Consider the following 16,558-nt stretch of genomic DNA (forward strand, 5'->3'; position numbering starts at 1 on the left):
TCTTTTTGTTGTTGTTGCCTACACTGCGTCCCAATCTGCTGATTGTTTCAGGAGAACCTTGAGAACTTTTTAAACAATTGTTTGAAATGTAATTCTGATCCTATATTCAGGGCAAATCATTCCAACAGGAAAAATAAAATTCCTCCAAACTCAAGGCTTTGTTGAATACTGCTTTTAAGTAAGGATTCCAGTGAATTTACTTCTTCCCATACAAGCCTATCTACAATTTAATAAAATTATCAGTCAGCATAAAATTTGGAATTAACATACTTCTCTGAGCATCTGTGGTCACAGGGAGCTACAAGTGTCAGTAAGGCTATTTTCAGTCTACTTATGCATCCAATATTAGACTAGTAGTGAAATTACATTATCAATTTTATTAATATTTTCATTACTTAATTATACATAAAATCAAATCCCAGAGATTTTTTTCCTATGGAGTCATGAACATCCCATCACATGCATATTTATCAATCATAGTAGAAGATTAAACTCAAATGCTCATGTGGTGCATGCTGCATATGTAAAAAGGAATGGAAGAAGCTGGAAATTAAATCAAAATGGTGTTAATTGCTAATAAATGCAGGATGTGCAGCTGGAGTGAAATTTTGTTGTGGCAGTCCTGTTTGTAGGTACAGTTGAGATTCATGTTATTTAGATGCATAACAATATCTGCAAACTCGGTTGCCTTTATATATTCCTTCCATTTTCAGTGCTTCAAAACATGGAAGTGGAAAATGAGAAATTCAGATTGATGCCCTATCCTCTCTGTCATCATTGTTGAGACAGCAGTAGCATGAAGCTATGGAAGAATACTGTATTTGATAGAATCTTGCTGTTCATATGAGCTATTCATTTCCTTCAAATATATGTGAGGAATATTACATGGAAAGGCTCTTTCTTACCCCAAATGCTGGCTATCTCCCTACAGAAAATATCAAGATATAGACTGAGAACAATATAAATTTTAAGACTGTCAGAAATATGAGGGTTTCACAGAGCACAAATGCACTCACTCTCAAAAATCCTTGCAAGATGCCAGTCAATTCTTTCAGTAAAATAACCGTCTGCTTGCCCATTGTAAACAAAGCACAAAGGCATAATTCACAATTGCATAGTAGATGCAAATATTTTTTCTTTACTATTTTAAATGACGGCCCCATGAGAACTCCATTCTGTCTTTTATGATTAAAACATTACTACAGAGGGAGTTAGAGATTGAAATCTATTCATTATGAAAACTATTTTCATGTTGTTGGAGCTTTTATGAAAGATTCCAAGTTTCCACATCATTTATTAGGCAATAACATCACAAGAGAGAAACCCCAGGAATATTTTAGATTAGAAGAAATCTAATAAGGACCTTTAGAATTGGGGTGAACCTGTTGTGCTGGAGATTTGAAAATGTTCCAGAGAAAACTTACCACGGCTTTAGAAAAAGGGAATAATCCCCCTGCCCCTTCATCCCATACTATCCACTTGAACCAAAGTCATATCTTTGCAATTAAACCCAAATTATTATGAGTCATATGGTGACTTTCTGTTCAGTAATGGCAAACAACAAGGATGTCAGTGCAATAGTCAGCAAAAGGATTCACTGAACCGGAAAATGCAGTTTTGACTGTAAACTCCAAATCATTTAAAACCTATGGAGATGTGATGATGGGCTTCACTGGCATATTATGGAGAGGTATTTAAAACTGTCGTCTGTTTAAGAGCAATTTTGTTGGAAGATACAACAACTGAACAATGTGAAAAAATCCAAGGGGAAAAGGAGATTAAAGTGTAGTTTATTTTGTGCTTGGTTGCCCTGCAAAAAGGTCAAATGAAGACCTGTGACCTACTGGGCAAGAAGCCCACCTGTTTTTTCCAGAGGAAAGCAATAAATTTTTCTTTCTGTGACTAACATACTGAAGCCCAGGAAAACAGCTGTGCTTTTCTTTTTCATTTATCACCAAAAAAATGAATGGTACTGGGAAGTTTCTCTCTTAGTTACTTGTGTTTATGGAGACTTTGGAGCTCTGAGAAGAAACAGGTTGGAACAAGAAAATCCTTTGTACCCAGAAACAGTGCAGAATAGGATTAATTGCTGTTTTGCCCATTGATTGTGTACTTTAGTCCAAGTTCCAGTGTCTTGTGAAACCTGTCAAATATGTGGTCTTCTGATGGCAGACAGTTGCCCACCACGTGAAGCTAGTGGAAAAAGTAGGTCCTGAGTGACACAGGGTGAGTGAGGAGTACAGTCAGGACCCTAAATTTCAGGAAAGCAGACTTCCAGCTCTTCAAGGACTTACTTCGTAGGACCCCCTGAGATATGGTCCTTGGGGACAATGGAGCAAAACAGAGCTGGCAAATATTTAAGAATGCTTTCCATGAAACACAAGAGTGCTCAGTCCCCAGATGCAGAAGATCAGGCAGGGAAAGGAAGAGACCGGGGTGGCTGAGTCGAGAACTGCTGATCAAACTCAAGAACAAGAGGGAGCTATGCAGGCAGTGCAAGCAGAGACAGGGAACCTGGGAAGTGTGTAGGGACACTGCCCAGTTGTGTAGGGATGAGGTCAAGAAGGCCAAGGTGCAGCTGGAGCTGAACTTGGCAATGGAAGTGAAGACTAAGAAATAGAGCTTCTACAGGTACGCCAATCAGAAGAGGAAGGTTAAAGAGAACGTACCCTCACTGATGGTTGAAAACGGTGATCACGTATCAACAGATAAGGAGAAGGCTTACATACTTAATATCATTTTTTGCCTCAGTCTTCACTGACAACCGCTCTCCTCACCCCTCCTGGGTAATGGGACAGCAAGATGGTGACCAGGGGATAAAGCCCCTCCTACTGTAGAGGAGGATCAGGTTCGGGACTACCTGAGGAACCTGAACATTTACAAGTCTATGGGACCTGATGAAATGCATCCCAGAGTCCTGAGGGAACTAGCAGATGTGGTTGCCAAGCCACTCTCCATGATGTCTGAAAAGTCATGGCAACCAGAAGAAGTCCCTGGTGACTGGAAGAAGGGTAATATTTTTAGAAAGGGTAGAAAAGAGGACCCTGGGAATTACTGACCTGTCAGCCTTGCCTCTTTGCCTTGGAATATCACGGAACAGATCCTCCTAGAAGTTATGGTAAAGCACATGGAGGACAGGGAGGTGATTAGAGCCAGACGGCATGGCTTTACCAAGGGCAAGTCCTGTATGACCAACCTAGTGGCTTTCTATGATGGGGTAACCACAGCAATGGACACAAGAAAACCAATGGATGTGATCTGTTTGGCCTTCTGTAAACCTTTTGACATGGTCCTCCCTTCTCTCTAAATTGGAGAGATACAGATTTAATGGGTGGACTGTTTGGTAGATAAGAAATTGGTTGGATGGTTGTATTCAGAGAGTAGTGGTCAATGCTCAATGTCCAGATGGAGATCCATGAAAAGTGGTGTCCTGCAGGGGTCCGTACAGGGACCAGTGCTGTTTAATATCTTCATCAATTATATGGACAGCAAGATCAAGTGCACTCTCAGCAAATTTGCAGATGACACCAAGCTGAGTGGTGCAGCTGCCACACTGGAAGGAAGGGATGTTATCCAGAACAACGTGAACAGGCTGGAGAAATTGGCCTGTGAGAACCTTATGAGGTTCAAGAAGGCCAAGTGCAAGGTCCTACACCTGGGTCAGGGCAATCCCCAATTTCAGTACAGGATGGGGGACTATATGATTGAGAGCAGCCCTGCAGAGAAGGACTTGAGGGTGCTGGTTGATGCAACATGAGCCAGCAATGTGTGCTCACAGCCCAGAAGGCCAACCATATCCTGGGCTGCATCAAAAGAAGTGTGGTCAGCAGGGTGAGGGAGGTGATTCTGCCCCTCTATTCCTCTCTTATGACACTTCACCTAGAGTACTGTGTCCAGCTCTGGAATCCTCAGCATAAGAAGGATAAGGAACTGCTGGAACGGATCCAGAGGAGGGCTACAAAGATTATCAGGGGGTTGGAGCACCTCCCATATGAGGAAAGGCTGAGAGAGTTGGGGTTGTTCAGCCTGGAGAAGAGAAGGCTCCGAGGAGATCTGACAGCAACTTTCCAATACCTGAAGGGTGTCTCCAGTAAAGCTGGGGAGGGTTTGTTTACAAAGGCTTGTAGTGATAGGACTAGGGGCCATGGATATAAGCTGGAGAGGGGCATATTTAGACTAGACATTAGGGCAAATTTCTTCACCATGAGGGTGGTGAGACACTGGCACAGGTTGCCCAGGGAAGTTGTGGCTGCCCCATCCCTGGAGGTGTTTAAAGCCAGGTTGGACATGTCCTGGGCAGCCTGCTCTAGTGGGACATGTCCCTGCCCGTGGCAGGGTTGTTGGAACTAAATGATCTTTAAGGCCCCTTCCAACCCTAACTATTTTATGATTCTATGAATTCCATGAAATCACTCAAGATACTGAAGAGGACCATGCCCTTAATATATGGGTAATACATCATCCTTAGCTCTGTTGGTATAGCTTCGTTGTTCAAGCAGCGTAACATTTCTTTTTTCTTTTTTTTTTTGTTTTATTTTTGTCTATTTCTTTAAGATCTCACAATTTCCTTTATTTCTTGGAAAAGCCACCACCTATAATTCTTAAATAGGATGTGAATCATATACGCAGCATAGACAAAAATGTCTTAACTCTATGTCTCACATAGATGTTTTGTGTTTATTTTATTTTATTTTATCTCATTTTATCTCATTTTGTTTGTATTTTGTTTTTATGCTGTTATTAAACAGCTAATGTTTAAATGCTTAATATTTTCTGAGAAACATCAAGAACTATCTTAATCTATTTCTTTTTGCTTTACCTTTTGGAGTTACTAATTTATATTTATTTATGAGCTTTTATTTTTAGGCGGTGGTCAGAAAAATTGCTGCAAAAATTATTTTGAAAAGAAGTGTGTATGTGTGTAGGGGAGCGTATGATAGATCATTATTAAACCACACACTACTGCTTCATTTCTCTTTTGTGATGTTGCTCAAAGCCTCTACACACAGGAGCTTCTTTTCTGTTAGTATCCACCTGGAAAGATCTGGATGCTTTTATTCTTATTAAAGTCTCCCATAAGCAGTAAATTTCAGAGTAATCTGAAAAATGTAATGTTTGACAAAAAGATTCAGCATTTATCCAGGGTTAGCTCTGTGGCCAGAACGGTGCAGCTACTCAGCACTATGCAGTGCAGGGGATATATGCACTAAGTTAAATACTAGAAATTATATAGTTGGATTTACCTAAAGGAAGAGCTGTGCTAATTAGCATTGCTGAGACCAGTAAAACACATCTATAGCATAAGAGTAATAAAAGTGTCAATAGGAACTCCTGCAAAATTAATCCTGTCAGGAACCTGCCATTAGCAATCAGACGCCCCCTTCAACAGTAACCGGTAAGTTCCTGGAACTGATCGGTAATTAGCCAAATTGGCAATCTGTTTCTTTGCAAGACATAACAATGCAAGGCAGATGGAAAGATAATAAAGAGATCTATTCTTTCACTGTGCATCAATGCCTGCCATTCAAAACATACTTCTTACTTCAGTATTTCCTAGCACTATATTTTATACCGTTGTTTATTTGCATTTCACCGCATTTTTTTTTGTTTTTTCCATTTGCAAAAGCCCTAGAACAGCAGAAGAATCACTTAGATTTTTTTTCCAAAATAATATAAGTAATACTTCAGAGTAAGAGAATTACTTACTTGAAAGGTTTTCTGATACAAAACAGAGGTGGAAATACCTCAGTGGTTCAGTCATTTTGCCCTTTTCCAGACATAATGCTTCTTTAGCACATAAATACCAGTGTTGCAGCCATATGAATTACAAATTGCTTTTATCTTTTCCCTAGAGAGACTGTTCCATGCTCTGAGAGAGAACATGAACACAAGGAATGTCTGCTGCTGGGGGCAGACAAACCTGGACACTAGGACACAAAGTGTGTAATGACTGAATTCTTGATTTTTGTTCAATCACAGTGGCTTTAGGTCAACTTCCCCTCACCAATACAGGCACAGAATAATATTCTATCTAAATGCTTGTTCTCTCTATCCTATTATATCTGTTCCCATAGCATTCAGTACCCAAGGTGCAACTATCATGCACAAATGCCTTTTGCCTTAAACCTCTTGTATTTGAGGACTACGTCCCTACCTCCTCCTTCTTCATCTGTCAGCCACGTCAGTGGAGAGATGTATAAATGCGCTTTGTGTTTGTGGGATGTTCAGGACAGCAGAACAGTCATTTATTAAAAGTTGTGTCAAAATTATATCTGTAAAAGTATGATTTTGACTGGATCTTGACTAATTTAAGTTCACTGAACTGAGTGGAGTTACTGCGTATTCATGACAATGAGAAGAGAAAGAACAGGAAAAAAGAAGGGAGGGGTTGAAAAGGCAACAAACAAAGAAAAACAGTAAGGGAGGACATTTAACTGGAAGTATTTTAAATCAGATTTTGAAATAAGGAATATCTGGGCGTAGGTAGAGAGCCCACATAGAGAAATTGGAAGGAGATCATTAAACACAGGAATGTTCCAGGACTTTGTAAATGCAAAATTAAGAATCAAACTGAATTGTAAAACGTGTAACAAGTTTCATGGTGCTCTTTACTCTCATGTCTTTTAAGCCTAGAATGAAACCCAGCTGCTCAGTGCTCGAGAGTTCAGAATATTCCTCAGTGGTTGGTAATGAGACTGTTAAAATCATGGTCACAAAAAAAATGGAAATAAAAGCTAAAGCTTAAAAAGAAGCTTTTTGTTGCAAAAACCTTTCTATCTGAAAGCTGTCAGAGACCCAGATGAGCTGGAGAGATGACAGAAAGCTCAAAACAATATAAATAATGCTCTTCACAATTAAGAATTTAAACTCTGCAGCTCCTTCTTCAAGGCAGACATAGAATGGTTCTAAATAGGTCTTTTTTGTTCCACACTAAAGACCCTTCTGAGTCATGTTTTCCCCATCAGTGTATCAGTCCGGTGCTTAAGAGGATAAAATATTTAATTATAAGAATTGCACAATTACATTAATTGGGAACATCCATGCTACACTTTTAAAGTCTCTCATTTCCGAAGTCCTTCTGAAACGGCAACAATCTGTCTACAAATGCAGGATTCACTAAGAGGAATGACTTTTTGTAAAGATCTTTCCTAGATCTCCGCATCTTCCCTATGGCAGCTTAATTACAGAACCGTGTATAACTAATTTCTTATTTAAGAATGAGGACACAAAATTAAAGTCACACCAAAATAAAGACAACCTACACCTGACTCATTTTGTTCTCAAGGGATAAAAATTCACAGACTAAGTAATAAGCTTGAATACAATTTCCCGTTCTGTTGCTAGAAAGAAGAAAGTACTGCAAATAAGGCTTGGAAAGTAGTGTATGCATGTTGGTGAATTACCTGTCTCTGTAGCAGTTATCGCATTTAAGGATGTGGTCTTTCAGCAAAGACATGCTCCTACAGTGAGTTATGTTATAATCTCTTATGTGTTACATGGAAAGAAAATCCAGAAGTTAGAATTTCCTTGAAGAAGAGCAGATCCTGCAAATACACTGTGTGTCCTTATCCCCTAAACTCAATACAGGTGAACATGGTCAGGTCTTCCTGCAGATCTAGTCTGCACTCTGAGCTATGAGGCCAGAATCAGTTAGAAAATTCATGGTGACTTTCCAAAAATGTTTTTATGCCCAGCTGGGAGGCCTAAAAGCAGAATTAGGGGTTCAAGACTGAAAAAGTCTTTGACTCAGAAAAGTCTGGGTAAGTTACCATGGCAGCAAGTAAGGATCTGGAAAGGAGTTGCACTCAGAGTGCCTTGCTTTTACAGTATGTCCATGACATTATTAGTAACCCTACACTTCTGTAGGATTAACTGGGGTCAAATGCAATTTCTCACTGACATCTCGGAGTCTTCTAAGACACTTCGATTAATGGGCTTTGTCCTATCGATCATGGGCTTAAAGCCAGGTCTTTTGTTTTTCTGAATTTGTGTTTTGAAACAGGAGCCAGAGAGGCAGATCTACCATCACTAATCTGCAGAACACAAGAGTCTGTGGAGAACTATTTCCTTACACTTTGAAGTCTCTGCAGATCTGAGAACACTGTGATATGATAAATGAGGCTTTAAGTCTCTGTTGCAAAGTAAATATGAAAGAGGAATGACAGCCAAGTGAAATTGGGCCCAGAATCCCACGAGAAAATAAATGTAGACCAAAGGTTTCAGATGGATTATTTGTGATTTTGACACATGGGTTTTCCTTCATTTAATTATATAATTCTGAAATCAAATATGCCCATATGAACCCCGAACATACATTTTCAGTTGCTGAGACTTAGGAATTCTGTATCTGTATCTGAACTCTGCAGCAGAGCCAGATTCTAAAACTAAAGTTGATCACCTCTCTGTTGTGTTTCTGAGATGTATCCGGAGTGCTTAGAAGCATATCTTCTAGGCATTAATTGTTGATAACCTGGGGGTTTTGTGCACCAGTGGCACCACATCTATTGGTATGCTGTTTCCTGTCAGAAGAACTTGGCTGCCCTTAAAATAGTAGAATCATAAAATATTTTACTTTGGAAGGACTCTGGGAGGGCATCTGGTCCAACAACTCCCACATCAAAAGCTTTCTTAAAGCAAGGGTAACTTGCTAGCTGAAAAGATTTTGTGTGGAAAATAATTTATATACACAGTTTGGAAAAAACATTTTGGTACTCTCTCAAGAAAGGAAGGTTCTCAGCATCTTATAATGTTACATCTAGAGCTGTTACAGAAAATGAAATTTATTTCAAGTGAACATGTTCACAGTACCACTAGAAAAGCAACTTCCTATTCATATTCAGCATTTCATTATTTTCCAACAAAAGATGATGCTGGCTTTCAAGTAAATGTTATAGACATTAACTAATAAGTCTGGCAGATAAACCCATTTTAGGAATACACATCAAAAAGATGCCTAGTATTTTAGCCATGTGTATTGTACTAAAAAAAGTGGTATATCTGCAAGTTTCTGAGGTACAGAGTAATTAAATAAAATACAAAAGTGAACAAGAACTATTATCCAGGATCAAAAAGATTAGCTTTTTTATTTTCTCCCTTTGATATATTTATTAAAATAATTCAAGATGCAGAAATTGTTGTTGTATAACACTGTAATTCTCAGCAAGATATCTGTATTTTGTTAGTAGTTAAATAAATCTTTATGCTGTTGAATTTTTCAATGTTTATTTTTAATAGAATACAAATACAGCCTGATCTAATCCCATTTCTACTCTTTCAGAAATCTCAGTAATATTTCAAGACAATAAGTTGACCTAAGTGCAATGCAAAGGCTATTCATAGTATTGTCACACAAGCAGAATGGGCACTCATAATCTTCACGTTTTCCTTAGGAGTAGGAGAGAATGAGTTGATTAAAAACTATAAACTTATTTATAGGAAAAACCTGTATGAGATCTATTTTACCCCTCAGATTATACCTTCAATGAGGCAACCATATATAAAGCTACTTTCCCCTCGCTGCCCCAGCATGAATCTTGGGATGGGTTAGATACTTGTGGTAGAGTTAAAACCTTGTCTGTAAAACTAGTTTGTCCTTCTGGAAGGCAGTGATTGTGATTCCACCTCACAGAGGCTCAAATAAGGTGCTCAGACACCAGGGGTTGTTAGCAGCATAAAGGCTTTGCTAAATGCACATTGCATTTGCAGCCTCCATACCATTCTCCTTACCAGGATCTACTCAATTTCTGAGTGAACGTTTGTCCTGCAGCAGTTGTGTATTTGCACTGCAGCAGGGATAGTCTTGTGAACACAATTAAATTGGTTATAAATTAGCTAGTTTGGGTATTGCTGCCAGGTTCAACATAGAATGACAGTTTAGGTGTTTATTTATCATGTTCTTTTTACAGCACAAACTGAGTTCCACGTTATTACAGCTACGCATTACGAAATTTCATGCCTATATTAAATTAGCTAACTGATTAGTTTAAAGTACCATTTACATATGTACCTACACTGTCATCACCACCATTGCAGGGCAAAGGTACCCTTCTGCTTTGCACAGAGCCTAGGTGTGCAAGTTAGTAGGTTTAGTGTTCATGTGATGTTCTTTAGTAGATTCATGCGATGGTTTGGAGACCTTGACATGACCTAAAATTATGCCATAGGGTTTCGCTGCAGTTCTTCACCAGAACACTTGTGTACTTGGGTTGAGCTGAAGGGCTAAGTAGCTTCAGAGCAGGGACATTCTTGAAGAGCTGAACATGTGCCTTTGATTTCAAGGGTACTTATACCTTTTGATAAATGATGCCATGGATCTATAACCCTTTCTAGGAGATGTATCTGGGAATGTTTTCTTATCTGAATAGATCTTATCCAGCAGAGTGTTATTGTGAAAATAAATCTTCTATAAAGATACAGAAATCACACCTTTGAGCACTGTTTTGCAAATCTGAAGATCGCCTGGGGATATTACATCCTATTCTAGGTGGGTTATGAGGTTTTCATGCTTGCATGCAATCCTCCCTGCCTGTGTTACATAGTCAGATAAGAAAGAAATAATGTGTTCCTTTTCTCCTTGGTAAAACCTGTGATAAAATGGGGTTTGGATATATGAAATATTCTCATATGAATACTTTAAGCCTAAGAAAATAATCTCAAAGCATTAGTTAAGTAATAGGGATTCAAAACATATATGTAATTTGTAATTATTAATTCACAGAAAAATTGACAGAAATTTTGGGAAATTCCAGAGTTGCCTTTAGATTGAATTTGCAATATGTAATCTATTTTAACATTTTTACATGAGGAGGGGAAAGTGATTTCTGATATAATTTTAAGGGAATATCAGAATTGACTAGCTTCTTAAACCTACAGTTCAGACCACAGGTCTATACATCTCAAAATGTATAATGGTTTTAATTAGCGTTTTAATTTCAGAACATATATAAACTCCTCTTGTGAGTTATTAGTGAATCATTCTCTACATGGTATGCATTGTAAAACCTGATTTATGAGAACAGGTGATTTTGACTTCCTGGCTGCAAGCTTTTCACCTTCCACTATATTTACTTATTCCTGTGGGATGCTGTGAACCCTCAGCTCCTCGTCTTTCACACAACCAAGCTCTGAGCATACTTAGATTCTTTGATTAAAAGTTTGTTCCTTCGTTTGCTTTGTGCTCCCAAAGGCTTTGCTTCCAGGCAGATCACGTTCATTAAGGACTCTGTGGAATACACATGGGACAAACTTAATTCAGCTGTGCCAGTCCAGAATAGCAATGCATGTTCAGTGAGAACAAGGTGCAAGACAGTTGGCTTCTTGAGAATTCTAAACCATCACCATGGCCTTCAGAGGCAGGTGCATTTGCTGGAAACAACACTGCATGTTAGGGAATATTGGATCTCTCCCGTAGAAACACAGTGATTTTAAAGGCTACTGTATAAGGTGAAATCATAGCATCTCTTTATCCAATACAAATCATCACATTGCTGTTGAACTTTATACAGTATACAGCATAGTCTTCATGCCACCACTTCTTTCAGATCATTTGAAGGTCTATTGTAACAGAAATGGGCTTCGGTGCTGTTTCTGCAGTTACACGAAGTTTTGCCAATCACTTAAGCAAAGGGCAAACTGGATTCCCAAATAATCATGAGTACTATTTGATGTATTTAGTAGTATATGTACTACCCAATGTAATAAATACCTCATTAATAGCTAGGAAGTACTTTACATGTAAATTAGGAATGAAGTATAATGCAATTATTCATCTCCGATCTAAAATATTTACATTTCTTAATTGAAATACAACTACAAGTGTGATTTGCAAAAAGCTATCATAAATGCACTTAATTTTTAAAAAAGAAATAAGTACCAAGTAGGCATGCTGACTTACTAATAAGGTAGCATAAAATGTTTGATCTTGCTGAAACAAATTCTGCATCTATTGCCCCAGTTATTTAGTTTTAAATATAAATTTTACCATAGTTTTGTGTTTTCCTTAAGGGCTTGAATTTCTTCTCTGTGGCAAGAATTCATAGAATATGATAGATTTTATAAAAATATATGTGCTTAGTAGTTACACTAGAAATTGCAAAGCTATTTTTAATCAATATGCAGATACCTAAAAAGTATACTGAGTATACATATAAAGGGAAATGAGACATCTGTATGTATATGTAGAAGCTTTTGATGCATTTTTTTCATGTTTGCAGAGTAAGAGATTTTTGCAGCTTGGGACAGGGCCTGTTAACCTATAATCCAGCCTTTCATTTTCAGCCTGGATCCTCAGCAGCAGAAGATATGGCTCAAAATGATAGCTGCGTGAGTCCAGATTCATGTGGCAACAGTCAGCAAACAGAACCTGAAGTCAGGCAAATCTAAATGCAAAAAAAAAAAAAGGGGGTGGGAAGGACACAACCTGTAGGGCTGCTGACAGCCACTGGTGCTACTGGGGCTGATTTGCCAGCCAGGTCACTTCAGAGACCTCCAGTGCATATTGTTTGACCTTTGGTTTGTTTCAAAGGTTTTATTTTTACCTGTTTTCTGAAGAAAGACGGATTGAGAGACTGCTTTTCCTTCTTCCCACAGAAAAAAGGGATGATGGAAAAGGTTGTTTCAAGCCATTTTTGAAAGAGTAGGAATAGGAGTTTGGTGTACGTGGTTTTAGGACCAGAAGGGGTGAAATATGAAGCTGAGACCCTTCGTGTGTCAAAAAGATATTTTTTAATTCTTCATCTTATGACCTGTCATTTTCTAACATAAAAAAATATCCACTGAATTGCCTCAAATATATAAGCTGATCTCTGGAATTTCCACAATCCACACTTAAAAACAAAGTTTGGGATGAATAGCACAAATACCACATCATTTCTACTTTGGAAAGTTTTTCAGTATCTATGGAAGCCATTTGTCCTCTCACTATTATAGAACCAGCCACTCATGTTTGATAAGTTAGGCATATTCTACCGCTTTTGTCCCACTGCTCCGCTTGTAAAAGCAGGAGTTGTTTGGAAGTTTATTCCATTTTATCTGGATTTCAGAGACATTAAAACTATATATTTTTTAAAAATCAGAAGTTGTATCACCACCATGGTGAGTTTAAGAACAGAAATAGCAAAAACTTGGTTGGCTGACCATGCTTTAGAAGGATCTCAAAGCAATCTGTTGTGTAGGCAGTGCTGGAGGACTCCTACTGCAGCTAGTATTGGCAATGCATGAATATACGTTGAGCATTTCCCTTCTCACTCTTAATTCTACTACCATGAGTCAAAACCCAAGGAGTAGGTCACAGAAACTTTTATATGTTGTTTGGTAAACTGAAACCGGTGCGGCTTTTAAATTGTGGGATGATTGATATGGTCAGTTGAATCACAGATTGCTCTGTGCAGCTGACATTTTTGAAAGATTTCTCTGCAGTCTCATGTTTGTCCTGTTCTCAAGAACACTCACAACTCCTGTGCTCTTGGATAAATAAAAGGAGAGAGTGAGCTCACAGGGAGAGTTGAAAATCATGGAAATAAGATTGCAAAGAATCCTGCATGGAAAAATTATACTGAATTTAAAAGAGGTAAAGACAATAGTATTCTTAGAATTTAACTGTTTCATTTGTTTCTGAGTGGTGAATGATGGCCTTTGAATAAATGGCCAATGAACCTTCTTCTCAGATGCCAAGGCAAGAGTGTGTTTTTCCATGAGTGAAATTCCAGAACCTTCAGATTTTGAGTTTCTTTACTCAACATGTGTACAATTTAAGAAAACATTTTCATCAAAAGTATTCTTTGTGGCAATTAAGGCAGAGTAAGAGCTACGCACTATATAGCTCAAACATTTAATCACATTCCCAGAGCTATTACTTAATACTGAAGAAAGTAACCAAGGAGTCCTAAGAGCCTTTTTTAGGAGTCATTAATTTCTACAGTTTATTTCATTCCTTTCAGAAATTACACATGGTTTGGCCATTCACTTATGTTTGGTGATGAGAATGGTGTGTCCTTATGGCATAACTTTCCTAAGTGAATATAGGTGAAAAGTCTTGCTTCCATTCCAAAAAGCTGGTTTTTAACGCTGCAGCTTTGCTGGGCCACAATGTCATGACCCATTACAGGCCAATAGACCTATGAATTCCTGATGCAGAGTAGAGCTCATAAAAGCAATACTAAGAAATGCTTCTTTCTGCAGCAGATGTGTTGTTGGATACTTCAGCAATTGTGACAAAGATCCATCCTCTTGGAAGTTTCAGCGTGCAGTCATTCTGTAACCGTTATCTGCATTTGCTGGTTTCTCTACTTTCAACATCTTCCTCTGGTACGGAAGCGCTATCTTCTCTAAAAGCATTGTCTTCAGTCTCCCATGGCTGGTCATTTGATGAAATGGGTTTATTAAGTGAGCTGCTGAGTGAGAAAACAAAAACAGCAATAAAAAGCAAGCAGATTGGCAGTTGCTATGGCAATTCCATCCTTTGTTAGGGTTTGATATAAGTCTTTGGAGCTAGGGGAAATGCTCAGAAATAGTAATTAGTTTTTTAGAAGGATATGTAATTTTCCATTGTGAACAGAGATTATAAAGACAGCAATTTAACTGATACAACTGGATTAAGGAACATATATTCTATATTATCTGTTTCTTAAGCATGGGGGACGCTTCTGTAAAATAATTGTGTTGTTATCTGCAATTCCAAACATATAGTGTCAAATTTTCATTCAGATTATTCTATTCAGATTATTACATTTTTCAAGTGTATATTGGTGACAATTGTTAATAATATTACCTGAGCTACCACCAATGCAATGAATTGTATTATTTGTTGCAAGATGTCCATTAATTTCAATATAAAACATGGTGCTAAAATAACTTAGATTTTCCCAGAACCTAAGAGAAAATAATTACATGGGTTTTGGGACAGAGCTTTGAGGGATGATCTCTGGTGAAGTTCCTGAAGATGAGAGAAAGTTGCAACTATACGGTATTTAGCTATACCATACATTTAGTAGATAGCAAAGCACTTCCAGATTAGCAATTTGATTTCAAGCCATTTTTTCTGGAGAAAAAAAAAATCTGGTGGCCATGTACACTCCATTGCTGCTAAGCTTATGAAATGTCTGTGTGTTTTGAGTAAACTAACGGAGTATGCAATAATACTCCTCCCCATTTATAATTCTAGTTAAACTGGCTACAGCACAGACATCTAAAGGCTTTCATTTATATATTGCTTTCTTAGTCTGAAACTCTCCTTACACTTAGGCCTTTTTAAGCATTTTCCTGTGATGGATTATTTATATTTCTAAGGGGGGATATTGAATAGATTTAGTGGTATTTTGGACGTTTAATGCCCTAGACTCGCTGTAGAAACTGCAACACAACCACAGCACACTAGTTGTTTATCACTTGGTATTTGTTTCCAACAGAGCTGAATTTATAGGAGATAATATTTATTCCCATGAAGAATAATAGATTCCTACCTGCTCTTTCAAACCCAGCATGCTGATAAGAAATTTTAAGCGTTTACATTTTAGGAATAGCTGCATCCAATACCTTGTATTTTCTAACACAGATGTAACACTGAGAAGCATCCCCACAATAAAATTGTTTCACTGCTGTGGATGTAAAGACAAAGGAGACATTCTAGGCAAATGTAGTAAGAGAAGAGTGGAGAAGACAAACATTTAAAAATATCCACAGAAAAAAGCGTGGAGACTAGCCTAACAGCTGAATCACAGGATAAGTTGAAGTGAACGTAAAAAGCCAGCTAAATAATCATCTGGCTTTATTTTTACTGTTGATTCTGTGCAAGAAGTTTTTATGTGGAAGTACATTAATAATAGTTATTTTTAGAACACCATTTTAAATGAACAGTCATTGCAATATAAAGGATATTTTTTAAAATACATGATGGCAAAACCCAGTCAAATTTTTATTTATGCCTTTGTTTTACACCAGGGTTGTATTCTAAAAGGAACTTCAAAAAGTCACTATCTTCCTATTTTGATCCAAGACATTATGACTTACAAAAAAACCTCAACAAACGAACCATAACATGTAGGGGAAGAAATTAATTAATTGCAAGGAGGAACACTTCAAAGGCTGAACATGATTTCTTTCTGGTTAATACTACTGGTTTCTGATTCACACAAATGAGAGAAAAAGCAATATTTTTGTTTGCTTTAGTTAAGAAGTACATAGGAGTTTGGACACTGTGTGGAGGGAATACTCTTCATGCACGTGTGTGCGTTCTCCCTCTGAGAAGTCTGCCTCCTTATTGTCACCCAGTGGGTAAGGAACCTCAACTCTGTAGCTAAATAGTTTAAAAGACAGTGTAAATAATGTCCAGGTGCTGCCCAGAGTCATATTTCTGAAATTAGGAGATATTATCCTAAAATCTCGATACACCTGCAGCATACTTGGAGGTTTTCAGTGAGGACTAGACAGCATTCTTGGAACAACTAATAACCGTTTTGTATTTGCTATGGGATATTAATTAACCTCAGATACGACCCAAAGATGTGTATAACCAGCTTAGACAAGTTACCATGCTCTGGTGTGCTCTGTAGGGAATATCCAA

Source organism: Phaenicophaeus curvirostris, chromosome 6 (genome assembly GCF_032191515.1).
Source record: "Phaenicophaeus curvirostris isolate KB17595 chromosome 6, BPBGC_Pcur_1.0, whole genome shotgun sequence".
Taxonomy (NCBI): domain Eukaryota; kingdom Metazoa; phylum Chordata; class Aves; order Cuculiformes; family Cuculidae; genus Phaenicophaeus; species Phaenicophaeus curvirostris.